This window comes from Leuresthes tenuis, unplaced genomic scaffold, assembly GCF_036924035.1.
Source record: "Leuresthes tenuis unplaced genomic scaffold, fLeuTen1.0.hap1 SCAF_1, whole genome shotgun sequence".
Taxonomy (NCBI): Eukaryota; Metazoa; Chordata; class Actinopteri; order Atheriniformes; family Atherinopsidae; genus Leuresthes; species Leuresthes tenuis.
The window spans coordinates 74,731-98,566 of NW_027325355.1; the positions used below are offsets into that span (position 1 = coordinate 74,731).

The 23,836-nt window shown below is 48.5% G+C and overlaps 2 non-coding genes and 45 pseudogenes across 2 annotated transcripts; all 47 read left to right on the forward strand.

The window, feature by feature from the left end:
• The first annotated feature begins 514 nt into the window (after window positions 1-514).
• On the forward strand, window positions 515-633 carry LOC140288870 (5S ribosomal RNA; annotated as a pseudogene).
• A 269-nt stretch (window positions 634-902) lies between these two features.
• LOC140318095 (5S ribosomal RNA) lies at window positions 903-1,021 on the forward strand (annotated as a pseudogene).
• A 269-nt stretch (window positions 1,022-1,290) lies between these two features.
• Window positions 1,291-1,409, forward strand: LOC140294884 (5S ribosomal RNA; annotated as a pseudogene).
• A 269-nt stretch (window positions 1,410-1,678) lies between these two features.
• LOC140295463 (5S ribosomal RNA) lies at window positions 1,679-1,797 on the forward strand (annotated as a pseudogene).
• A 269-nt stretch (window positions 1,798-2,066) lies between these two features.
• On the forward strand, window positions 2,067-2,185 carry LOC140299246 (5S ribosomal RNA; annotated as a pseudogene).
• A 269-nt stretch (window positions 2,186-2,454) lies between these two features.
• Window positions 2,455-2,573, forward strand: LOC140303859 (5S ribosomal RNA; annotated as a pseudogene).
• A 269-nt stretch (window positions 2,574-2,842) lies between these two features.
• Window positions 2,843-2,961, forward strand: LOC140305196 (5S ribosomal RNA; annotated as a pseudogene).
• A 269-nt stretch (window positions 2,962-3,230) lies between these two features.
• LOC140293502 (5S ribosomal RNA) lies at window positions 3,231-3,349 on the forward strand (annotated as a pseudogene).
• Window positions 3,350-3,996: 647 nt separating this feature from the next.
• LOC140291347 (5S ribosomal RNA) lies at window positions 3,997-4,115 on the forward strand (annotated as a pseudogene).
• Window positions 4,116-4,384: 269 nt separating this feature from the next.
• Window positions 4,385-4,503, forward strand: LOC140318101 (5S ribosomal RNA; annotated as a pseudogene).
• Window positions 4,504-4,772: 269 nt separating this feature from the next.
• Window positions 4,773-4,891, forward strand: LOC140294885 (5S ribosomal RNA; annotated as a pseudogene).
• Window positions 4,892-5,160: 269 nt separating this feature from the next.
• On the forward strand, window positions 5,161-5,279 carry LOC140295465 (5S ribosomal RNA; annotated as a pseudogene).
• A 269-nt stretch (window positions 5,280-5,548) lies between these two features.
• On the forward strand, window positions 5,549-5,667 carry LOC140300845 (5S ribosomal RNA; annotated as a pseudogene).
• A 272-nt stretch (window positions 5,668-5,939) lies between these two features.
• Window positions 5,940-6,058, forward strand: LOC140292471 (5S ribosomal RNA; annotated as a pseudogene).
• A 269-nt stretch (window positions 6,059-6,327) lies between these two features.
• LOC140303870 (5S ribosomal RNA) lies at window positions 6,328-6,446 on the forward strand (annotated as a pseudogene).
• Window positions 6,447-6,715: 269 nt separating this feature from the next.
• On the forward strand, window positions 6,716-6,834 carry LOC140305211 (5S ribosomal RNA; annotated as a pseudogene).
• A 269-nt stretch (window positions 6,835-7,103) lies between these two features.
• LOC140293503 (5S ribosomal RNA) lies at window positions 7,104-7,222 on the forward strand (annotated as a pseudogene).
• A 647-nt stretch (window positions 7,223-7,869) lies between these two features.
• Window positions 7,870-7,988, forward strand: LOC140288871 (5S ribosomal RNA; annotated as a pseudogene).
• A 269-nt stretch (window positions 7,989-8,257) lies between these two features.
• On the forward strand, window positions 8,258-8,376 carry LOC140318106 (5S ribosomal RNA; annotated as a pseudogene).
• A 269-nt stretch (window positions 8,377-8,645) lies between these two features.
• Window positions 8,646-8,764, forward strand: LOC140294886 (5S ribosomal RNA; annotated as a pseudogene).
• A 269-nt stretch (window positions 8,765-9,033) lies between these two features.
• LOC140295466 (5S ribosomal RNA) lies at window positions 9,034-9,152 on the forward strand (annotated as a pseudogene).
• A 269-nt stretch (window positions 9,153-9,421) lies between these two features.
• LOC140300856 (5S ribosomal RNA) lies at window positions 9,422-9,540 on the forward strand (annotated as a pseudogene).
• A 272-nt stretch (window positions 9,541-9,812) lies between these two features.
• Window positions 9,813-9,931, forward strand: LOC140292472 (5S ribosomal RNA; annotated as a pseudogene).
• Window positions 9,932-10,200: 269 nt separating this feature from the next.
• Window positions 10,201-10,319, forward strand: LOC140303875 (5S ribosomal RNA; annotated as a pseudogene).
• Window positions 10,320-10,588: 269 nt separating this feature from the next.
• Window positions 10,589-10,707, forward strand: LOC140314808 (5S ribosomal RNA; annotated as a pseudogene).
• Window positions 10,708-10,976: 269 nt separating this feature from the next.
• LOC140295287 (5S ribosomal RNA) lies at window positions 10,977-11,095 on the forward strand (annotated as a pseudogene).
• Window positions 11,096-11,364: 269 nt separating this feature from the next.
• Window positions 11,365-11,483, forward strand: LOC140300123 (5S ribosomal RNA; annotated as a pseudogene).
• Window positions 11,484-11,752: 269 nt separating this feature from the next.
• Window positions 11,753-11,871, forward strand: LOC140294393 (5S ribosomal RNA; annotated as a pseudogene).
• Window positions 11,872-12,140: 269 nt separating this feature from the next.
• On the forward strand, window positions 12,141-12,259 carry LOC140294323 (5S ribosomal RNA; annotated as a pseudogene).
• A 269-nt stretch (window positions 12,260-12,528) lies between these two features.
• On the forward strand, window positions 12,529-12,647 carry LOC140278605 (5S ribosomal RNA; annotated as a pseudogene).
• Window positions 12,648-12,916: 269 nt separating this feature from the next.
• On the forward strand, window positions 12,917-13,035 carry LOC140278608 (5S ribosomal RNA; annotated as a pseudogene).
• A 269-nt stretch (window positions 13,036-13,304) lies between these two features.
• On the forward strand, window positions 13,305-13,423 carry LOC140300436 (5S ribosomal RNA; annotated as a pseudogene).
• Window positions 13,424-13,689: 266 nt separating this feature from the next.
• Window positions 13,690-13,808, forward strand: LOC140309005 (5S ribosomal RNA; annotated as a pseudogene).
• A 269-nt stretch (window positions 13,809-14,077) lies between these two features.
• Window positions 14,078-14,196, forward strand: LOC140295308 (5S ribosomal RNA; annotated as a pseudogene).
• A 269-nt stretch (window positions 14,197-14,465) lies between these two features.
• LOC140295547 (5S ribosomal RNA) lies at window positions 14,466-14,584 on the forward strand (annotated as a pseudogene).
• A 262-nt stretch (window positions 14,585-14,846) lies between these two features.
• LOC140272606 (5S ribosomal RNA) lies at window positions 14,847-14,965 on the forward strand (annotated as a pseudogene).
• Window positions 14,966-15,234: 269 nt separating this feature from the next.
• On the forward strand, window positions 15,235-15,353 carry LOC140317898 (5S ribosomal RNA; annotated as a pseudogene).
• A 269-nt stretch (window positions 15,354-15,622) lies between these two features.
• Window positions 15,623-15,741, forward strand: LOC140291969 (5S ribosomal RNA; annotated as a pseudogene).
• Window positions 15,742-16,007: 266 nt separating this feature from the next.
• On the forward strand, window positions 16,008-16,126 carry LOC140271617 (5S ribosomal RNA). Its single transcript, XR_011907858.1, has one exon. It is a non-coding gene; the product is annotated as a 5S ribosomal RNA (ribosomal RNA).
• A 269-nt stretch (window positions 16,127-16,395) lies between these two features.
• LOC140295309 (5S ribosomal RNA) lies at window positions 16,396-16,514 on the forward strand (annotated as a pseudogene).
• Window positions 16,515-16,783: 269 nt separating this feature from the next.
• Window positions 16,784-16,902, forward strand: LOC140289025 (5S ribosomal RNA; annotated as a pseudogene).
• A 269-nt stretch (window positions 16,903-17,171) lies between these two features.
• On the forward strand, window positions 17,172-17,290 carry LOC140291607 (5S ribosomal RNA; annotated as a pseudogene).
• A 266-nt stretch (window positions 17,291-17,556) lies between these two features.
• Window positions 17,557-17,675, forward strand: LOC140297476 (5S ribosomal RNA). Its single transcript, XR_011913208.1, has one exon. It is a non-coding gene; the product is annotated as a 5S ribosomal RNA (ribosomal RNA).
• Window positions 17,676-17,944: 269 nt separating this feature from the next.
• On the forward strand, window positions 17,945-18,063 carry LOC140291402 (5S ribosomal RNA; annotated as a pseudogene).
• Window positions 18,064-18,720: 657 nt separating this feature from the next.
• Window positions 18,721-18,838, forward strand: LOC140293348 (5S ribosomal RNA; annotated as a pseudogene).
• A 269-nt stretch (window positions 18,839-19,107) lies between these two features.
• Window positions 19,108-19,225, forward strand: LOC140293349 (5S ribosomal RNA; annotated as a pseudogene).
• Window positions 19,226-19,494: 269 nt separating this feature from the next.
• LOC140289352 (5S ribosomal RNA) lies at window positions 19,495-19,612 on the forward strand (annotated as a pseudogene).
• The last annotated feature ends 4,224 nt before the right edge of the window (window positions 19,613-23,836 follow it).

The following is a 23,836-nucleotide window of genomic DNA, read 5'->3' on the forward strand; positions in this document are numbered from 1 at the left end:
CAGCTGCAGAGAATAATCACATCAGGGAAGAAGATGTGCCCACTACAAGTCAGCCTTTCTCGGCAATTATCTGGTTACATAGAGGAAGTGTATGATTCCAGTACTTATATAAGGCACATTTGTCACATATATTGTTGCTTACAGCCACACCACCCTGAATAAGCACGATCTCGGAAGCCAAGCAGGTTTGGGCCTGGTTAGTACTTGGAAGGTAGACTGCCTGGGAATACCAGGTGCTTTAAGCTTTTTCTCTTCTCTCTACCACCTGCATGTCTTTTGTTGCAACGTCTGATCACCCTGTGACACATGAGGAAGTTGGTCATCTTCAGCTGCTGCTGCTTTGTTGGCAGACACGAAGTGATCTGAGAGTCTCAGTTTCAGCTGCAGAGAATAATCACGTCAGGGAAGAAGATGTGCCCACTACAAGTCAGCTTTTCTCTGCAATTATCTGGTTACATAGAGGAACCGTATGATTCCAGTACCTATATAATGCACATTTGTCACAGACATTGTTGCTTACGGCCACACCACCCTGAACATGCCCGACCTCGTCTTATCTCGGAAGCCAAGGAGGGTTGGGCCTGGTTAGTACTTAAATGGGAGACCGCTTGGGAATACCAGGAGCTGTAAGCTTTTTGTCTTCTCTCGACCACCTGCATGTCTTTTGTTGCAACGTCTGATCCCCCTGTGACACATGAGGAAGTTGGTCATCTTCAGCTGCTGCTGCTTTGTTGGCAGACACGAAGTGATCTGAGAGTCTCAGTTTCAGCTGCAGAGAATAATCACATCAGGGAAGAAGATGTGCCCATAACAAGTCAGCCTTTCTCTGCAATTATCTGGTTACATAGAGGAATTGTATGATTCCAGTACCTATATAATGCACATTTGTCACAGAAATTGTTCCTTACGGCCATACCACCCTGAATAAGCCCGACCTCGTCTGATCTCGGAAGCCAAGGAGGGTTGGGCCTGGTTAGTACTTTAATGGGAGACTGCTTGGGAATACCAGGTGCTGTAAGCATTTTCTCTTCTCTCTACAACCTGCATGTCTTTTGTTGCAACGTCTGATCACCCTGTGACACATGAGAAAGTTGGCCATCTTCAGCTGCTGCTGCTTTGTTGGAAGACACGAAGTGATCTGAGAGTCTCAGTTTCAGCTGAAGAGAATAATCACGTCAGGGAAGAAGATGTGCCCACTACACATCAGCCTTTCTCAGCAATTATCTGGTTACATAGAGGAACCGTATGATTCCTGTACTTATATAATGCACATTTGTCAGACACATTGTTTCTTACGGCCACACTACCCTGAACATGCCCGACCTTGTCTGATCTCGGAAGCCAAGCAGGGTTGAGCCTGCTTAGTACTTGGATGGGAGACAGCTTGGGAATACCAGGTGCTGTAAGCTTTTTCTCTTCTCTCTACCACCTGCATGTCTTTTGTTGCAACGTCTGATCACCCTGTGACACGTGAAGAAGTTGGTCATCTTCAGCTGCTGCTGCTTTGTTGGCAGACACGAAGTGATCTGAGAGTCTCAGTTTCAGCTGGAGAGAATAATCACATCAGGGAAGAAGATATGCCCACTACACATCAGCCTTTCTCGGCAATTATCTGGTTACATAGAGGAACTGTATGATTCCAGTACCAATATAATGCACATTTGTCACAGACTTTGTTGCTTACGGCCACACCACCCTCAACATATCCGACCTTGTCCGATCACGGAAGCCAAGCACGGTTGGGCCTGGTTAGTACTTAGATGGGAGACTGCTTTGGAATACCAGGTGCTGTAAGCTTTTTCTCTTCTCTCTACCACCTGCATGTCTTTTGTTGCAACGTCTGATCACCCTGTGACACATGAGGAAGTTGGTCATCTTCAGCTTCTGCTGCTTTGTTGGCAGACACAAAGTGATCTGAGAGTCTCATTTTCAGCTGGAGAGAATTATCACGTCAGGGAACAAGATGTGCCCACTACACATCAGCCTTTCTCGGCAATTATCTGGTTACATAGAGGAACCGTATGACTCCATTACCTATATAATGCACATTTGTCACAGAAATTGTCGCTTACGGCCACACCACCCTGAATATGCCCGACCTCGTCTGATCTCGGAAGCCAAGCAGGGTTGGGGCTGGTTAGTACTTGGATGGGAGACCGCTTGGGAACACCAGGTGCTGTAAGTTTTTTCTCTTCTCTCTACCACCTGCATGTCTTTTGTTGCAACGTCTGATCACCCTGTGACACATGAGGAAGTTGGTCATCTTCAGCTGCTGCTGCTTTGTTGGCAGACACAAAGTGATCTGAGAGTCTCAGTTTCAGCTCGAGAGAATAATCACGTCAGGGAAGAAGATGTGCCCACTACTTATCAGCTTTTCTCGGCAATTATCTGGTTACATAGAGGAACCGTATGATTCCAGTACCTATATAATGCACATTTGTCAGAGACATTGTTGCTTACGGCCACACCACCCTGAACATGCCCGACCTCGTCTGATCTCGGACGCCAAACAGGGTTGTACCTGGTTAGTACTTGGATGGGAGACCTCTTGGGAACACCAGGTGCTGTAAGCTTTTTCTCTTCTCTCTACCACCTGCATGTCTTTTGTTGCAACGTCTGATCACCCTGTGACACATGAGGAAGTTGGTCATCTTCAGCTGCTGCTGCTTTGTTGGTAGACACGAAGTGATCTGAGAGTCTCAGTTTCAGCTGCAGAGAATAATCACATGAGGGAAGAAGATTTGCCCACTACAAGTCAGCCTTTCTCGGCAATTATCTGGTTACATAGAGGAACCGTATGATTCCAGTACCTATATAATGCACATTTGTCACAGACATTGTTGCTTACGGCCACACCACCCTGAACATGCCCGACCTCGTCTGATCTCGGTAGCCAAGGAGGGTTGGGCCTGGTTAGTACTTTAATGGGAGACTGCTTGGGAATACCAGGTGCTGTAAGCTTTTTCTCTTCTCTCTACCACCTGCATGTCTTTTGTTGCAACGTCTGATCACCCTGTGACACATGAGGAAGTTGGTCATCTTCAGCTGCTGCTGCTTTGTTGGCAGACACAAAGTGATCTGAGAGTCTCAGTTTCAGCTGGAGAGAATAATCACATCAGGGAAGAAGATATGCCCACTACACATCAGCCTTTCTCGGCAATTATCTGGTTACATAGAGGAACTGTATGATTCCAGTACCAATATAATGCACATTTGTCACAGACTTTGTTGCTTACGGCCACACCACCCTCAACATATCCGACCTTGTCCGATCTCGGAAGCCAAGCACGGTTGGGCCTGGTTAGTACTTACATGGGAGACTGCTTTGGAATACCAGGTGCTGTAAGCTTTTTCTCTTCTCTCTACCACCTGCATGTCTTTTGTTGCAACGTCTGATCACCCTGTGACACATGAGGAAGTTGGTCATCTTCAGCTGCTGCTGCTTTGTTGGCAGACACAAAGTGATCTGAGAGTCTCAGTTTCAGCTGCAGAGAATAATCACATCAGGGAAGAAGATGTGCCCACTACAAGTCAGCCTTTCTCGGCAATTATCTGGTTACATAGAGGAAGTGTATGATTCCAGTACTTATATAAGGCACATTTGTCACATATATTGTTGCTTACAGCCACACCACCCTGAATAAGCACGATCTCGGAAGCCAAGCAGGTTTGGGCCTGGTTAGTACTTGGAAGGTAGACTGCCTGGGAATACCAGGTGCTTTAAGCTTTTTCTCTTCTCTCTACCACCTGCATGTCTTTTGTTGCAACGTCTGATCACCCTGTGACACATGAGGAAGTTGGTCATCTTCAGCTGCTGCTGCTTTGTTGGCAGACACGAAGTGATCTGAGAGTCTCAGTTTCAGCTGCAGAGAATAATCACGTCAGGGAAGAAGATGTGCCCACTACAAGTCAGCTTTTCTCTGCAATTATCTGGTTACATAGAGGAACCGTATGATTCCAGTACCTATATAATGCACATTTGTCACAGACATTGTTGCTTACGGCCACACCACCCTGAACAAGCCCGACCTCGTCTTATCTCGGAAGCCAAGGAGGGTTGGGCCTGGTTAGTACTTAAATGGGAGACCGCTTGGGAATACCAGGAGCTGTAAGCTTTTTGTCTTCTCTCGACCACCTGCATGTCTTTTGTTGCAACGTCTGATCCCCCTGTGACACATGAGGAAGTTGGTCATCTTCAGCTGCTGCTGCTTTGTTGGCAGACACGAAGTGATCTGAGAGTCTCAGTTTCAGCTGCAGAGAATAATCACATCAGGGAAGAAGATGTGCCCATAACAAGTCAGCCTTTCTCTGCAATTATCTGGTTACATAGAGGAATTGTATGATTCCAGTACCTATATAATGCACATTTGTCACAGAAATTGTTCCTTACGGCCATACCACCCTGAATAAGCCCGACCTCGTCTGATCTCGGAAGCCAAGGAGGGTTGGGCCTGGTTAGTACTTTAATGGGAGACTGCTTGGGAATACCAGGTGCTGTAAGCATTTTCTCTTCTCTCTACAACCTGCATGTCTTTTGTTGCAACGTCTGATCACCCTGTGACACATGAGAAAGTTGGCCATCTTCAGCTGCTGCTGCTTTGTTGGAAGACACGAAGTGATCTGAGAGTCTCAGTTTCAGCTGAAGAGAATAATCACGTCAGGGAAGAAGATGTGCCCACTACACATCAGCCTTTCTCAGCAATTATCTGGTTACATAGAGGAACCGTATGATTCCTGTACTTATATAATGCACATTTGTCAGACACATTGTTTCTTACGGCCACACTACCCTGAACATGCCCGACCTTGTCTGATCTCGGAAGCCAAGCAGGGTTGAGCCTGCTTAGTACTTGGATGGGAGACAGCTTGGGAATACCAGGTGCTGTAAGCTTTTTCTCTTCTCTCTACCACCTGCATGTCTTTTGTTGCAACGTCTGATCACCCTGTGACACGTGAAGAAGTTGGTCATCTTCAGCTGCTGCTGCTTTGTTGGCAGACACGAAGTGATCTGAGAGTCTCAGTTTCAGCTGGAGAGAATAATCACATCAGGGAAGAAGATATGCCCACTACACATCAGCCTTTCTCGGCAATTATCTGGTTACATAGAGGAACTGTATGATTCCAGTACCAATATAATGCACATTTGTCACAGACTTTGTTGCTTACGGCCACACCACCCTCAACATATCCGACCTTGTCCGATCACGGAAGCCAAGCACGGTTGGGCCTGGTTAGTACTTAGATGGGAGACTGCTTTGGAATACCAGGTGCTGTAAGCTTTTTCTCTTCTCTCTACCACCTGCATGTCTTTTGTTGCAACGTCTGATCACCCTGTGACACATGAGGAAGTTGGTCATCTTCAGCTTCTGCTGCTTTGTTGGCAGACACAAAGTGATCTGAGAGTCTCATTTTCAGCTGGAGAGAATTATCACGTCAGGGAACAAGATGTGCCCACTACACATCAGCCTTTCTCGGCAATTATCTGGTTACATAGAGGAACCGTATGACTCCATTACCTATATAATGCACATTTGTCACAGAAATTGTCGCTTACGGCCACACCACCCTGAATATGCCCGACCTCGTCTGATCTCGGAAGCCAAGCAGGGTTGGGGCTGGTTAGTACTTGGATGGGAGACCGCTTGGGAATACAAGGTGCTGTAAGCTTCTTCTCTTCTCTCTACCACCTGCATGTCTTTTGTTGCAACGTCTGATCACCCTGTGACACATGAGGAAGTTGGTCATCTTCAGTTACTGCTGCTGCTTTGTTGGCAGACACAAAGTGATCTGAGAGTCTCAGTTTCAGTTGCAGAGAATGATCACATCAGAGAAGATGATTTGCGCGCTACACATCAGCCTTTCTCAGCAATTATCTGGTTGCATAGAGGAACCGTATGATTCCAGTACCTATATAATGCACATTTGTCAGAGACATTGTTGCTTACGGCCACACCACCCTGAATAAGCCCGACCTCGTCTGATCTCGGACGCCAAACAGGGTTGTACCTGGTTAGTACTTGGATGGGAGACAGCTTGGGAACACCAGGTGCTGTAAGCTTTTTCTCTTCTCTCTACCACCTGCATGTCTTTTGTTGCAACGTCTGATCACCCTGTGACACATGAGGAAGTTGGTCATCTTCAGCTGCCGCTGCTTTGTTGGCAGACACAAAGTGATCTGAGAGTCTCAGTTTCAGCTCGAGAGAATAATCACGTCAGGGAAGAAGATGTGCCCACTACTTATCAGCTTTTCTCGGCAATTATCTGGTTACATAGAGGAACCGTATGATTCCAGTACCTATATAATGCACATTTGTCAGAGACATTGTTGCTTACGGCCACACCACCCTGAACATGCCCGACCTCGTCTGATCTCGGACGCCAAACAGGGTTGTACCTGGTTAGTACTTGGATGGGAGACCTCTTGGGAACACCAGGTGCTGTAAGCTTTTTCTCTTCTCTCTACCACCTGCATGTCTTTTGTTGCAACGTCTGATCACCCTGTGACACATGAGGAAGTTGGTCATCTTCAGCTGCTGCTGCTTTGTTGGTAGACACGAAGTGATCTGAGAGTCTCAGTTTCAGCTGCAGAGAATAATCACATGAGGGAAGAAGATTTGCCCACTACAAGTCAGCCTTTCTCGGCAATTATCTGGTTACATAGAGGAACCGTATGATTCCAGTACCTATATAATGCACATTTGTCACAGACATTGTTGCTTACGGCCACACCACCCTGAACATGCCCGACCTCGTCTGATCTCGGTAGCCAAGGAGGGTTGGGCCTGGTTAGTACTTTAATGGGAGACTGCTTGGGAATACCAGGTGCTGTAAGCTTTTTCTCTTCTCTCTACCACCTGCATGTCTTTTGTTGCAACGTCTGATCACCCTGTGACACATGAGGAAGTTGGTCATCTTCAGCTGCTGCTGCTTTGTTGGCAGACACAAAGTGATCTGAGAGTCTCAGTTTCAGCTGGAGAGAATAATCACATCAGGGAAGAAGATATGCCCACTACACATCAGCCTTTCTCGGCAATTATCTGGTTACATAGAGGAACTGTATGATTCCAGTACCAATATAATGCACATTTGTCACAGACTTTGTTGCTTACGGCCACACCACCCTCAACATATCCGACCTTGTCCGATCTCGGAAGCCAAGCACGGTTGGGCCTGGTTAGTACTTACATGGGAGACTGCTTTGGAATACCAGGTGCTGTAAGCTTTTTCTCTTCTCTCTACCACCTGCATGTCTTTTGTTGCAACGTCTGATCACCCTGTGACACATGAGGAAGTTGGTCATCTTCAGCTGCTGCTGCTTTGTTGGCAGACACAAAGTGATCTGAGAGTCTCAGTTTCAGCTGCAGAGAATAATCACATCAGGGAAGAAGATGTGCCCACTACAAGTCAGCCTTTCTCGGCAATTATCTGGTTACATAGAGGAAGTGTATGATTCCAGTACTTATATAAGGCACATTTGTCACATATATTGTTGCTTACAGCCACACCACCCTGAATAAGCACGATCTCGGAAGCCAAGCAGGTTTGGGCCTGGTTAGTACTTGGAAGGTAGACTGCCTGGGAATACCAGGTGCTTTAAGCTTTTTCTCTTCTCTCTACCACCTGCATGTCTTTTGTTGCAACGTCTGATCACCCTGTGACACATGAGGAAGTTGGTCATCTTCAGCTGCTGCTGCTTTGTTGGCAGACACGAAGTGATCTGAGAGTCTCAGTTTCAGCTGCAGAGAATAATCACGTCAGGGAAGAAGATGTGCCCACTACAAGTCAGCTTTTCTCTGCAATTATCTGGTTACATAGAGGAACCGTATGATTCCAGTACCTATATAATGCACATTTGTCACAGACATTGTTGCTTACGGCCACACCACCCTGAACATGCCCGACCTCGTCTTATCTCGGAAGCCAAGGAGGGTTGGGCCTGGTTAGTACTTAAATGGGAGACCGCTTGGGAATACCAGGAGCTGTAAGCTTTTTGTCTTCTCTCGACCACCTGCATGTCTTTTGTTGCAACGTCTGATCCCCCTGTGACACATGAGGAAGTTGGTCATCTTCAGCTGCTGCTGCTTTGTTGGCAGACACGAAGTGATCTGAGAGTCTCAGTTTCAGCTGCAGAGAATAATCACATCAGGGAAGAAGATGTGCCCATAACAAGTCAGCCTTTCTCTGCAATTATCTGGTTACATAGAGGAATTGTATGATTCCAGTACCTATATAATGCACATTTGTCACAGAAATTGTTCCTTACGGCCATACCACCCTGAATAAGCCCGACCTCGTCTGATCTCGGAAGCCAAGGAGGGTTGGGCCTGGTTAGTACTTTAATGGGAGACTGCTTGGGAATACCAGGTGCTGTAAGCATTTTCTCTTCTCTCTACAACCTGCATGTCTTTTGTTGCAACGTCTGATCACCCTGTGACACATGAGAAAGTTGGCCATCTTCAGCTGCTGCTGCTTTGTTGGAAGACACGAAGTGATCTGAGAGTCTCAGTTTCAGCTGAAGAGAATAATCACGTCAGGGAAGAAGATGTGCCCACTACACATCAGCCTTTCTCAGCAATTATCTGGTTACATAGAGGAACCGTATGATTCCTGTACTTATATAATGCACATTTGTCAGACACATTGTTTCTTACGGCCACACTACCCTGAACATGCCCGACCTTGTCTGATCTCGGAAGCCAAGCAGGGTTGAGCCTGCTTAGTACTTGGATGGGAGACAGCTTGGGAATACCAGGTGCTGTAAGCTTTTTCTCTTCTCTCTACCACCTGCATGTCTTTTGTTGCAACGTCTGATCACCCTGTGACACGTGAAGAAGTTGGTCATCTTCAGCTGCTGCTGCTTTGTTGGCAGACACGAAGTGATCTGAGAGTCTCAGTTTCAGCTGGAGAGAATAATCACATCAGGGAAGAAGATATGCCCACTACACATCAGCCTTTCTCGGCAATTATCTGGTTACATAGAGGAACTGTATGATTCCAGTACCAATATAATGCACATTTGTCACAGACTTTGTTGCTTACGGCCACACCACCCTCAACATATCCGACCTTGTCCGATCACGGAAGCCAAGCACGGTTGGGCCTGGTTAGTACTTAGATGGGAGACTGCTTTGGAATACCAGGTGCTGTAAGCTTTTTCTCTTCTCTCTACCACCTGCATGTCTTTTGTTGCAACGTCTGATCACCCTGTGACACATGAGGAAGTTGGTCATCTTCAGCTTCTGCTGCTTTGTTGGCAGACACAAAGTGATCTGAGAGTCTCATTTTCAGCTGGAGAGAATTATCACGTCAGGGAACAAGATGTGCCCACTACACATCAGCCTTTCTCGGCAATTATCTGGTTACATAGAGGAACCGTATGACTCCATTACCTATATAATGCACATTTGTCACAGAAATTGTCGCTTACGGCCACACCACCCTGAATATGCCCGACCTCGTCTGATCTCGGAAGCCAAGCAGGGTTGGGGCTGGTTAGTACTTGGATGGGAGACCGCTTGGGAATACAAGGTGCTGTAAGCTTCTTCTCTTCTCTCTACCACCTGCATGTCTTTTGTTGCAACGTCTGATCACCCTGTGACACATGAGGAAGTTGGTCATCTTCAGTTACTGCTGCTGCTTTGTTGGCAGACACAAAGTGATCTGAGAGTCTCAGTTTCAGTTGCAGAGAATGATCACATCAGAGAAGATGATTTGCGCGCTACACATCAGCCTTTCTCAGCAATTATCTGGTTGCATAGAGGAACCGTATGATTCCAGTACCTATATAATGCACATTTGTCAGAGACATTGTTGCTTACGGCCACACCACCCTGAATAAGCCCGACCTCGTCTGATCTCGGACGCCAAACAGGGTTGTACCTGGTTAGTACTTGGATGGGAGACAGCTTGGGAACACCAGGTGCTGTAAGCTTTTTCTCTTCTCTCTACCACCTGCATGTCTTTTGTTGCAACGTCTGATCACCCTGTGACACATGAGGAAGTTGGTCATCTTCAGCTGCTGCTGCTTTGTTGGCAGACACAAAGTGATCTGAGAGTCTCAGTTTCAGCTCGAGAGAATAATCACGTCAGGGAAGAAGATGTGCCCACTACTTATCAGCTTTTCTCGGCAATTATCTGGTTACATAGAGGAACCGTATGATTCCAGTACCTATATAATGCACATTTGTCAGAGACATTGTTGCTTACGGCCACACCACCCTGAACATGCCCGACCTCGTCTGATCTCGGACGCCAAACAGGGTTGTACCTGGTTAGTACTTGGATGGGAGACCTCTTGGGAACACCAGGTGCTGTAAGCTTTTTCTCTTCTCTCTACCACCTGCATGTCTTTTGTTGCAACGTCTGATCACCCTGTGACACATGAGGAAGTTGGTCATCTTCAGCTGCTGCTGCTTTGTTGGTAGACACGAAGTGATCTGAGAGTCTCAGTTTCAGCTGCAGAGAATAATCACATGAGGGAAGAAGATTTGCCCACTACAAGTCAGCCTTTCTCGGCAATTATCTGGTTACATAGAGGAACCGTATGATTCCAGTACCTATATAATGCACATTTGTCACAGACATTGTTGCTTACGGCCACACCACCCTGAACATGCCCGACCTCGTCTGATCTCGGTAGCCAAGGAGGGTTGGGCCTGGTTAGTACTTTAATGGGAGACTGCTTGGGAATACCAGGTGCTGTAAGCGTTTTCTCTTCTCTCTACAACCTGCATGTCTTTTGTTGCAACGTCTGATCACCCTGTGACACACGAGGAAGTTGGCCATCTTCAGCTGCTGCTGCTTTGTTGGAAGACACGAAGTGATCTGAGAGTCTCAGTTTCAACTGAAGAGAATAATGACGTCAGGGAAGAAGATGTGCCGACTACACATCAGCCTTTCTCAGCAATTATCTGGTTACATAGAGGAACCGTATGATTCCTGTAGTTATATAATGCACATTTGTCAGACACATTGTTGCTTACGGCCACACCACCCTGAACATGCCCGACCTCGTATGATCTCGGAAGCCAAGCAGGGTTGAGCCTCCTTAGTGCTTGGATGGGAGACTGCTTGGGAATACCAGGTGCTGTAAGCTTCTTCTCTTCTCTCTACCACCTGCATGTCTTTTGTTGCAACGTCTGATCACCCTGTGACACGTGAAGAAGTTGGTCATCTTCAGCTGCTGCTGCTTTGTTGATAGACACGAGGTGATCTGAGAGTCTCATTTTCAGCTGAAGAGAATAATCACATCAAGGAGGAAGATGAACCCACTACAAGTCAGCCTTTTTCGGCAATTATCTGGTTACACAGAGGAAGTGTATGATCCCAGTACCTATATAATGCACATTTGTCACAGCTATTGTTGCTTACGGCCACACCACCCTGAATAAGCCCGACCTCGTCTGATCTCGGAAGCCAAGCAGGGTTGGGCCTGGTTAGGACTTGAATGGGAGACCGCTTGGGAATACCAGGTGCTGTAAGCTTTTTCTCTTCTCTATACCACCTGCATGTCTTTTGTTGCAACGTCTGATCACCCTGTTACACATGAGGAAGTTGGTCATCTTCAGCTTCTGCTGCTTTGTTGGCAGACACGAAGTGATCTGAGAGTCTCAGTTTCAGCTGAAGAGAATAATCACATCAGGGAAGAAGTTGTGCCCACTACAAGTCAGCCTTTCTCTGCAATTATCTGGTTACATAGAAGAAGTGTATGATTCCAGTACCTATATAATGCACATTTGTCACAGCTATTGTTGCTTACGGCCGCACCACCCTGAATATGCCTGACCTCGTCTGATCTTGGAAGAAAAGCAGGGTTGGGGCTGGTTAGTACTTGGATGGGAGACCACTTCGGAATACCAGGTGATGTAAGCTTCTTCTCTTCTCTCTACCACCTGCATGTCTTTTGTTGCAACGTCTGATCACCCTGTGACACATGAGGAAGTTGGTCATCTTCAGCTTCTGCTGCTTTGTTGGCAGACACGAAGTGATCTGAGAGTCTCAGTTTCAGCTGAAGAGAATGATCACATCAGAGAAGATTATATGCCCGCTACACATCAGCCTTTCTCGGCAATTATCTGGTTGCATAGAGGAACCGTATGCTTCCAGTACCTATATAATGCACATTTGTCAGAGACATTGTTGCTTACGGCCACACCACCCTGAACATGCCCGACCTCGTATAATCTCGGAAGCCAAGCAGGGTTGAGCCTGCTTAGTGCTTGGATGGGAGACTGCTTGGGAATACCAGGTGCTGTAAGCTTCTTCTCTTCTCTCTACCACCTGCATGTCTTTTGTTGCAACGTCTGATCACCCTGTGACACATGAGGAAGTTGGTCATCTTCAGCTGCTGCTGCTTTGTTGGCAGACACAAAGTGATCTGAGAGTCTCAGTTTCAGCTACAGAGAATAATCACGTCAGGGAAGAAGATGTGCCCACTACAAGTCAGCCTTTCTCTGCAATTATCTGGTTACATAGAAGAAGTGTATGATTCCAGTACCTATATAATGCACATTTGTCACAGCTATTGCTGCTTACGGCCGCACCACCCTGAATATGCCTGACCTCGTCTGATCTTGGAAGAAAAGCAGGGTTGGGCCTGGTTAGTACTTGGATGGTGGACTATCTGGGAATACCAGGTGCTGTAAGCTTCTTCTCTTCTCTCTACCACCTGCATGTCTTTTGTTGCAACGTCTGATCACCCTGTGACACATGAGGAAGTTGGTCATCTTCAGCTGCTGCTGCTTTGTTGGCAGACACAAAGTGATCTGAGAGTCTCAGTTTCAGCTACAGAGAATAATCACGTCAGGGAAGAAGATGTGCCCACTACAAGTCAGCCTTTCTCTGCAATTATCTGGTTACATAGAAGAAGTGTATGATTCCAGTACCTATATAATGCACATTTGTCACAGCTATTGTTGCTTACGGCCGCACCACCCTGAATATGCCTGACCTCGTCTGATCTTGGAAGAAAAGCAGGGTTGGGCCTGGTTAGTACTTGGATGGTGGACTATCTGGGAATACCAGGTGCTGTAAGCTGATTCTCTTCTCTCTACCACCTCCATGTCTTTTGTTGCAACGTCTGATCACCCTGTGACACATGAGGAAGTTGGTCATCTTCAGCTGCTGCTGCTTTGTTGGCAGACACAAAGTGATCTGAGAGTCTCAGTTTCAGCTGCAGAGAATAATCACGTCAGGGAAGAAGATGTGCCCACTACACATCAGCCTTTCTCGGAAATGATCTGGTTGCATAGAGGAACCGTATGATTCCAGTACCTATATAATGCACATTTGTCAGAGACATTGTTGCTTACGGCCACACCACCCTGAACATACCCGACCTCGTCTGATCTCGGAAGCCAAGGAGGGTTGGGCGTGGTTAGTACTTGGATGGAAGACCTCTTGGGAATACCAGGTGCTGTAAGCTTTTTCTTTTCTCTCGACCACCTGCATGTCTTTTGTTGCAACGTCTGATCACCCTGTGACACATGAGGAAGGTGGTCATCTTCAGCTTCTGCTGCTTTGTTGGCAGACACGAAGTGATATGAGAGTCTCAGTTTCAGCTGGAGAGAATAATCACATCAGGGAAGATGTTTCCACTACTTATCAGCCTTTCTTGGCAATTATCTGGTTGCATAGAGGAACCGTATGATTCCAGTACCTATACAGTTTATATTTGTCACAGACATTGTTGCTTACGGCCACACCACCCTGAATATGCCCGACCTCGTCTGATCTCAGAACCCAAGCAGGGTTGGGCCTGATTAGTACTTGAATGGGAGACTGCTTGGGAATACCAGGTGCTGTAAGCTTTTTCTCTTCTCTCAACCACCTGCATGTCTTTTGTTGCAACGCCTGATCACCCTGTGACACATTAGGAAGTTGGTCATCTTCAGCTGCTGCTGCTTTGTTGGCAGACACGAAGTGATCTTAGAGTCTCATTTTCAGCTGGAGAAAATTATCACGTCAGGGAACAAGATGTGCCCACTACATATCAGCCTTTTTCGGCAATTATCTTGTTACATAGAGGAACCATATGATTCCATTGCCTATATAATGCACATTTGTCACAGAGATTGTTGCTTACGGCCAAACCACCCTGAATATGTCTGACCTCGTCTGATCTCAGAAGCCAAGGAGGGTTGGGCCTGGTTAGTACTTTGATGAGAGACCGCTTGGGATTACGAGGTGCTGTAAGCTTTTTCTCTTCTCTCTACCACCTGCATGTCTTTTGTTGCAACGTCTGATCGCCCTGTGACACATGAGGAAGTTGGTCATCTTCAGCTGCTGCTGCTTTGTTGGCAGACACAAAGTGATCTGAGAGTCTCAGTTTCAGCTGAAGAGAATAATCACATCAGGGAAGAAGATGTGCCCACTACATATCAGCCTTTCTCGGCAATTATCTGGTTACATAGAGGAAGTGTATGATTCCATTGCCTATATAATGCACATTTGTCACGGAGATTGTTACTTACGGCCAAACCACCCTGAATATGTCTGACCTTGTCTGATCTTGGAAGCCAAGGAGGGCTGGGCCTGGTTAGTACTTTGATGGGACACCGCTTGGGAATACCAGGTGCTGTAAGCTTTTTCTCTACCACCTACATGTCTTTTGTTGTAATGTCTGATCGCCCTGTGACACATGAGGAAGTTGGTCATCTTCAGCTGCTGCTGCTTTGTTAGCAGACACGAAGTGATCTGAGAGTCTCATTTTCAGCTGGAGAGAATAATCACATCAAGGAAGAAGATGTGCCCACAACAAGTTAGCCTTTCTCTGCAATTATCTGGTTACATAGAGGAACTGTATTATTCCAGTACCTATATAATGCACATTTTTCACAGACATTGTTACTTACGGCCACACCACCCTGAATATGCCCGACCTCGACTGATCTCGGAAGCCAAGGAGGGCTGGGCCTGGTTAGTACTTGAATGGGAGACCCCTTGGGAATGCCAGGTGCTGTAAGCTTTTTCTCTTCTCTCTACCACCTGCATGTATTTTGTTGCAAGGTCTGATCGCCCTGTGACACATAAGGAAGTTGGTCATCTTCAGCTGCTGCTGCTTTGTTGGCAGACACGAAGTGATCTGAGAGTCTCATTTTCAGCTGGAGAGAATAATCACGTCAGGGAAGAAGATGTGCCCACTATTTATCAGCCTTTCTCTGCAATTATCTGGTTATATAGAGGAAACGTATGATTCCAGTACCTATACAATTTACATTTGTCACAGACATTGTTGCTTACGGCCACACCACCCTGAATAAGCCCGACCTCGTCTGATCTCGGAAGCCAAGCAGGGTTGTGCCTGGTTAGTACTTGGATGGGAGACCGCTTGGGATTATCAGGTGCTGTAAGCTTTTTCTCTTCTCTCAACCACCTGCATGTCTTTTGTTGCAACGTCTGATCACCCTGTGACACATGAGGAAGTTGGTCATCTTCAGTTTCTGCTGCTTTGTTGGCAGACACGAAGTGATCTTAGAGTCTCATTTTCAGCTGGAGAAAATTATCACGTCAGGGAACAAGATGTGCCCACTACATATCAGCCTTTCTTGGCAATTATCTGGTTGCATAGAGGAACCGTATGATTCCAGTACCTATATAATGCACATTTGTCACAGACATTGTTACTTACGGCCACACCACCCTGAATATGCCCAACCTCGTCTGATCTCAGAACCCAAGCAGGGTTGGGCCTGATTAGTACTTGAATGGGAGACTGCTTGGGAATACCAGGTGCTGTAAGCTTTTTCTCTTCTCTCTACCACCTGCATGTCTTTTGTTGCAATGTCTGATCGCCCTGTGACACATGAGGAAGTTGGTCATCTTCAGCTGCTGCTGCTTTGTTGGCAGACACGAAGTGATATGAGAGTCTCAGTTTCAGCTGGAGAGAATAATCACATCAGGGAAGATGTTTCCACTACTGATCAGCCTTTCTTGGCAATTATCTGGTTGCATAGAGGAACCGTATGATTCCAGTACCTATACAGTTTATATTTGTCACAGACATTGTTGCTTACGGCCACACCACCCTGAATATGCCCGACCTCGTCTGATCTTGGAAGCCAAGCAGGGTTGGGCCTGGTTAGTACTTGGATGGGAGACCGCTTGGGAATACCAGGTGCTGTAAGCTTTTTCTCTTCTCTCAACCACCTGCATATCTTTTGTTGCAACGCCTGATCACCCTGTGACACATTAGGAAGTTGGTCATCTTCAGCTGCTGCTGCTTTGTTGGCAGACACGAAGTGATCTTAGAGTCTCATTTTCAGCTGGAGAAAATTATCACGTCAGGGAACAAGATGTGCCCACTACATATCAGCCTTTTTCGGCAATTATCTTGTTACATAGAGGAACCATATGATTCCATTGCCTATATAATGCACATTTGTCACAGAGATTGTTGCTTACGGCCAAACCACCCTGAATATGTCTGACCTCGTCTGATCTCAGAAGCCAAGGAGGGTTGGGCCTGGTTAGTACTTTGATGAGAGACCGCTTGGGATTACGAGGTGCTGTAAGCTTTTTCTCTTCTCTCTACCACCTGCATGTCTTTTGTTGCAACGTCTGATCGCCCTGTGACACATGAGGAAGTTGGTCATCTTCAGCTGCTGCTGCTTTGTTGGCAGACACAAAGTGATCTGAGAGTCTCAGTTTCAGCTGAAGAGAATAATCACATCAGGGAAGAAGATGTGCCCACTACAAGTTAGCCTTTCTTTGCAATTATCTGGTTGCATAGAGGAACCGTATGATTCCAGTACCTATATAATGCATATTTGTCACAGACATTGCTACTTTCGGCCACACCACCCTGAATATGCCCGACCTAGTATGATCTCGGAACCCAAGCAGGGTTGGGCCTGGTTAGTACTTGAATGGGAGACCGCTTGGGAATACCAGGTGCTGTAAATTTTTTCTCTTCTCTCTACCACCTGCATGTCTTTTGTTGCAATGTCTGATCATCCTGTGACACATGAGGAAGTTGGTCATCTTCAGCTGCTGCTGCTTTGTTGGCAGACACGAAGTGATCTTAGAGTCTCAGTTTCAGCTGCAGAGAATAATCACATCAGGGAAGAAGATGTGCCCACTACAAGTTAGCCTTTCTTGGCAATTATCTGGTTGCATAGAGGAACCGTATGATTCCAGTACCTATATAATGCACATTTGTCACAGACATTGTTACTTACGGCCACACCACCCTGAATATGCCCGACCTCGTCTGATCTCAGAACCCAAGCAGGGTTGGGCCTTGTTAGTACTTGAATGGGAGACTGCTTGGGAATACCAGGTGCTGTAAGCTTTTTCTCTTCTCTCTACCACCTGCATGTCTTTTGTTGCAATGTCTGATCGCCCTTTGACACATGAGGAAGTTGGTCATCTTCAGCTGCTGCTGCTTTGTTGGCAGACACGAAGTGATATGAGAGTCTCAGTTTCAGCTGGAGAGAATAATCACGACAGGGAAGATGTTTCCACTACTTATCAGCCTTTCTTGGCAATTATCTGGTTGCATAGAGGAACCGTATGATTCCAGTACCTATACAGTTTATATTTGTCACAGACATTGTTGCTTACGGCCACACCACCCTGAATATGCCCGACCTCGTCTGATCTTGGAAACCAAGCAGGGTTGGGCCTGGTTAGTACTTGGATGGGAGACTGCTTGGGAATACCAGGTGCTGTAAGCTTTTTCTCTTCTCTCAACCACCTGCATGTCTTTTGTTGCAACGTCTGATCACCCTGTGACACATGAGGAAGTTGGTCATCTTCAGCTGCTGCTGCTTTGTTGGCAGACACGAAGTGATCTTAGAGTCTCATTTTCAAATGGAGAAAATTATCACGTCAGGGAACAAGATGTGCCCACTACATATCAGCCTTTCTCGGCAATTATCTTGTTACATAGAGGAACCATATGATTCCATTGCCTATATAATGCACATTTGTCACAGAGATTGTTGCTTACGGCCAAACCACCCTGAATATGTCTGACCTCGTCTGCTCTCAGAAGCCAAGGAGGGTTCGGCCTGGTTAGTACTTGGGTGGGAGACTGCTTGGGAATACCAGGTGCTGTAAGCTTTATCTCTTCTCTGGACCACCTGAATGTCTTTTGTTGCAACGTCTGATCACCCTGTGACACATGAGGAAGTTTGTCATCTTCAGCTTCTGCTGCTTTGTTGGCAGACACGAAGTGATCTGAGAGTCTCAGTTTCAGCTGAAGAGAATGATCACATCAGAGAAGATGATATGCCCACTACACATCAGCCTTTCTCGGCAATTATCTGGTTTCATAGAGGAAGTGTATGATTCCAGTACCTATATAATTCACATTTCTAACAAATATTGTTGCTTACCGCCACACCACCCTGAATAAGCCCCACCTTGTCTTATCCTGGAAGCCAAGCGGGGTTGGGTCTGGTTTGTACTTCAATGGGAGACTGCTTGGGAATACCAGGTGCTGTAAGCTTTTTCTCTTCTCTCTACCACCTGCATGTGTTTTGTTGCAACGTCTGATCACCCTGTGACACATGAGGAAGTTTGTCATCTTCAGCTGCTGCTGCTTTGTTGGCAGACACGAAGTGATCTGAGAGTCTCAGTTTCAACTGAAGAGAATAATAACGTCAGGGAAGAAGATGTGCCCACTACACATCAGCCTTTCTCGGCAATTATCTGGTTACATAGAGGAACTGTATGATTCCAGTACCTATATAATGCACATTTGTCACAGACATTGTTGCTTACGGCCACACCACCCTCAATATGCCTGACCTCGTCTGATCTCGGAAGCCAAGCACGGTTGGCCTGGTTAGTACTTGGGTGGGAGACTGCTTGGGAATACCAGGTGCTGTAAGCTTTATCTCTTCTCTGGACCACCTGAATGTCTTTTGTTGCAACGTCTGATCACCCTGTGACACATGAGGAAGTTGGTCATCTTCAGCTTCTGCTGCTTTGTTGGCAGACACGAAGTGATCTGAGAGTCTCAGTTTCAGCTGCAGAGAATAATAACGTCAGGGAAGAAGATGTGCCCACTACACATCAGCCTTTCTCGGCAATTATCTGGTTACATAGAAGAAGTGTATTTTTCCAGTACCTATATAATGCACATTTGTCACAGACATTGTTGCTTACGGCCACACCACCCTCAATATGCCTGACCTCGTCTGATCTCGGAAGCCAAGCACGGTTGGCCTGGTTAGTACTTGGGTGGGAGACTGCTTGGGAATACCAGGTGCTGTAAGCTTTATCTCTTCTCTGGACCACCTGAATGTCTTTTGTTGCAACGTCTGATCACCCTGTGACACATGAGGAAGTTGGTCATCTTCAGCTTCTGCTGCTTTGTTGGCAGACACGAAGTGATCTGAGAGTCTCAGTTTCAGCTGCAGAGAATAATCACGTCAGGGAAGAAGATGTGCCCACTACACATAAGCCTTTCTCTGCAATTATCTGGTTACATAGAGGAACCATATGATTCCAGTACCTATATAATGCACATTTGTCACAGACATTGTCGCTTACGGCCACACCACCCTGAACATGCCTGACCTCGTCTGATCTCGGAAGCCAAGCAAGGTTGGCCTGGTTAGTACTTGGGTGGGAGACTGCTTGGGAATACCAGGTGCTGTAAGCTTTATCTCTTCTCTGGACCACCTAAATGTCTTTTGTTGCAACGTCTGATCACCCTGTGACACATGAGGAAGTTGGTCATCTTCAGCTGCTGCTGCTTTGTTGGCAGACACGAAGTGATCTGAGAGTCTCAGTTTCAGCTGCAGAGAATAATCACGTCAGGGAAGAAGATGTGCCCACTACACATAAGCCTTTCTCTGCAATTATCTGGTTACATAGAGGAAGTGTATGATTCCAGTACTTAGCAGCCACCACCCCAAGGCCCCTAAGGGACCCCGCCCCACACCGCAAGACAGCCCCACCTGCAAGCCCCCAAAACTGCCCTCCAAGCCTGACACACAGTCCCCCCCAACAATGACCAACCCGGTCCCCACGACCCGAGAGACCACCAGACGCCCGAAGCCACACAGTTAATCAGCGGGGACCAGAGAGAATGAAATTCAGCCAATTGATGTTTTAAGGAGGCAGACATTGTTCCCATGCTAATATAATCTAAAAGAACATTTCTAAACAGGTTAATACACAGACTGTTTTTCGCTTTCCAGTTCATGAGAATAGTTTTCTTTGCGATACATAACACTGCGAGGACCATGCAAACAAGCAGAGAAAAAACAAACACACAAACAAACAAAAACAAGCACAAGTAGTGGCAATCGCATACAACACAACTGTGCATATAGATGACCTGAGGCGACATGGTAATACATCAACTGCTACTGGACTAATGAATGTGTATTGTGTGTGTGTGTGTGTGTGTGAGAACATGCAACACCCATGGCACAGGACCTACATGATAACCGTTCTTACTTATGAGTGTATAAGTGTACACGGCCACAATCCACAGCCCCCCCAAGCAATCAGAAACAGGCAGAGAGGCCCACAAGACCCAGGCCACCAGCAGCCCCCACGGAGCACAGAACCCAGGATACCCACCGCAGGGACAACCACGCATCCACCCAGAAGACAGCAGTGGAAGCCCCCGGACAGAGCCCCCATAAGCATAGGGCAGAGGCGCCCGGGAGCCAGGGGCAACAGCCCACCGACCCCACCAGGCCCCAGCCGCCCAGACATGGGCCGTGCACCGGACCCGGCCCCAGGAGCCCGAGCGCCCCAAAACCCCCCGGCAGAGGCCCCACCCAATACCCGGGAGGGCCAAGCGCCCCAGACAGCCATGCAGTGGGTCAGCGCCTGCCTCAGTGCCCCTGGCCAAGAGCCCTGGCAGTCAAGACGTGCCCACAGGTGGGTGAAGTCGCGAGGAGTGGGGAGAGGTAACGCCGCCCCCCCATTGGGAGAAGCACAGGCAGGCCAGGCGACAGCAAGTCCCAGACCCAGGCCCAATCATCACCACACACACTTTCACGTCCCATACATCCACACGTCATCCCTCCCTTGACTCCGCTGGGGTCTAGCACAGTGGGCACACCATGGGGCCAGCAGCCCCCCAGCCACCACAGACCCTGAACCAGCAGAATAATTAATTCCTCCTGGCCACTCCTTCCCGAGCAGCAACCAGGAAGCAGGGGTGTGAGAAGACCCCTCCCCTCACCCTTCTGGCTCTTCAATATTTTCTAATAGTGAGCGATTAAAATTGAGGGGCAGCCAACCTTGTAGAACTGGGAGCGCGGCCCTCTGGGCAGCCTACATACCCAAAGAGCCCCGTCCACCAGATGCCACTCAGTGCAACCACCCCCCAAGACCTAATGTGTGTGTGTGTGTTTGATAAGTAGTGATGTCTAAGGTGTAATTAAAACAGGGGCGGGGAACTGCAGAGTGCAGCCAAGGGGACCACCTACGTGGCCCCATCCACTACACCCCACAGAACACACACGCCCCCCAAAACCCTTCATGTGTGAGTGTGTGCTGTGTACAGGAGCCAAAAGGGAGAGGGTATGGGGATATACACCGGGGGGGCTACTCTCCCCCGGAGAGGGCTGCCAGGGCCTGGCTGCAATAGGCACCCCCGTTACCTGGGACCCAGCACAGGGCAGGAGGGCCTGATGTCCACCAGGCTCGGGGCTTGCAGCGACCATATTCCGGGAGCTACTGTACCCCCAGAAGGTACCCACCCCGCCCAACCCCACTCAACCCAACCCCATCCCACCCCGGAGGACCTCTACAAAAAAACAAACAAACCACCCGGTCACACCAGACGCAGCAGCCCGGGCCTGAGACCCACCATCACCCAGGCCCCCCCCTCAACAGAGGAAAAGCACCCCCCCACCGCACGCCCCAACACCCTAAAGAAAACAACCACCTGCGGATACCCTGGAGGTCCCAGAGCAACAAGCCTGGCACCAGGACCTGCACCAACCCACCCATACTGTGGCATGTCCAGGGCAACCCAGCCCCCCCGGGCGCAAGGCAGCGCCCAGCCACCAGGGCCCAGGCCCAGCACCACCACCCACGCCAGAGCGGCCCAGCCACCCGGTACAGAGCCAGCAGCCACCACCCCAAGGCCCCTAAGGGACCCCGCCCCACACAGCAAGACAGCCCCACCCGCAAGCCCCCAAAACTGCCCTCCAAGCCCGACACACAGTCCCCCCCAGCAATGACCAACCCGGTCCCCACGACCCGAGAGACCACCAGACGCCCAAAGCCACACAGCCCCCCCCAGCACACACCCAACCGCCCAGAGCGACGGGACAGCAACCCACCACCACCACTATGTGATAAAGCTAATCAGCGGGGACCAGAGAGAATGAAATTCAGCCAATTGATGTTTTGAGGAGGCAGACATTGTTTCCATGCTAATATAATCTAAAATAACATTTCTAAACTGCTTAATACACAGACTGTTTTTCGCTTTCCAGGTCATGAGAATAGTTTTCTTTGCGATACATAACACTGCGAGGACCATGCAAACAAGCAGAGAAAAAACAAACACACAAACAAACAAAAACAAGCACAAGTAGTGGCAATCGCATACAACACAACTGTGCATATAGATGACCTGAGGCGACATGGTAATACATCAACTGCTACTGCACTAATGAATGTGTATTGTGTGTGTGTGTGTGTGTGTGAGAACATGCAACACCCATGGCACAGGACCTACATGATAACCGTTCTTACTTATGAGTGTATACGTGTACACGGCCACAATCCACAGCCCCCCCAAGCAATCAGAAACAGGCAGAGAGGCCCACAAGACTCAGGCCACCAGCAGCCCCCACGGAGCACAGAACCCAGGATACCCACCGCAGGGACAACCACGCATCCACCCAGAAGACAGCAGTGGAAGCCCCCGGACAGAGCCCCCATAAGCATAGGGCAGAGGCGCCCGGGAGCCAGGGGCAACAGCCCACCGACCCCACCAGGCCCCAGCCGCCCAGACATGGGCCGTGCACCGGACCCGGCCCCAGGAGCCCGAGCGCCCCAAAACCCCCCGGCAGAGGCCCCACCCAATACCCGGGAGGGCCAAGCGCCCCAGACAGCCATGCAGTGGGTCAGCGCCTGCCTCAGTGCCCCTGGCCAAGAGCCCTGGCAGTCAAGACGTGCCCACAGGTGGGTGAAGTCGCGAGGAGTGGGGAGAGGCAACGCCGCCCCCCCATTGGGAGAAGCACAGGCAGGCCAGGCGACAGCAAGTCCCAGACCCAGGCCCAATCATCACCACACACACTTTCACGTCCCATACATCCACACGTCATCCCTCCCTTGACTCCGCTGGGGTCTAGCACAGTGGGCACACCATGGGGCCAGCAGCCCCCCAGCCACCACAGACCCTGAACCAGCAGAATAATTAATTCCTCCTGGCCACTCCTTCCCGAGCAGCAACCAGGAAGCAGGGGTGTGAGAAGACCCCTCCCCTCACCCTTCTGGCTCTTCAATATTTTCTAATAGTGAGCGATTAAAATTGAGGGGCAGCCAACCTTGTAGAACTGGGAGCGCGGCCCTCTGGGCAGCCTACATACCCAAAGAGCCCCGTCCACCAGATGCCACTCAGTGCAACCACCCCCCAAGACCTAATGTGTTTTTGTGTGTTTGATAAGTAGTGATGTCTAAGGTGTAATTAAAACAGGGGCGGGGAACTGCAGAGTGCAGCCAAGGGGACCACCTACGTGGCCCCATCCACTACACCCCACAGAACACACACGCCCCCCAAAACCCTTCATGTGTGAGTGTGTGCTGTGTACAGGAGCCAAAAGGGAGAGGGTATGGGGATATACACCGGGGGGGCTACTCTCCCCCGGAGAGGGCTGCCAGGGCCTGACTGCAATAGGCACCCCCG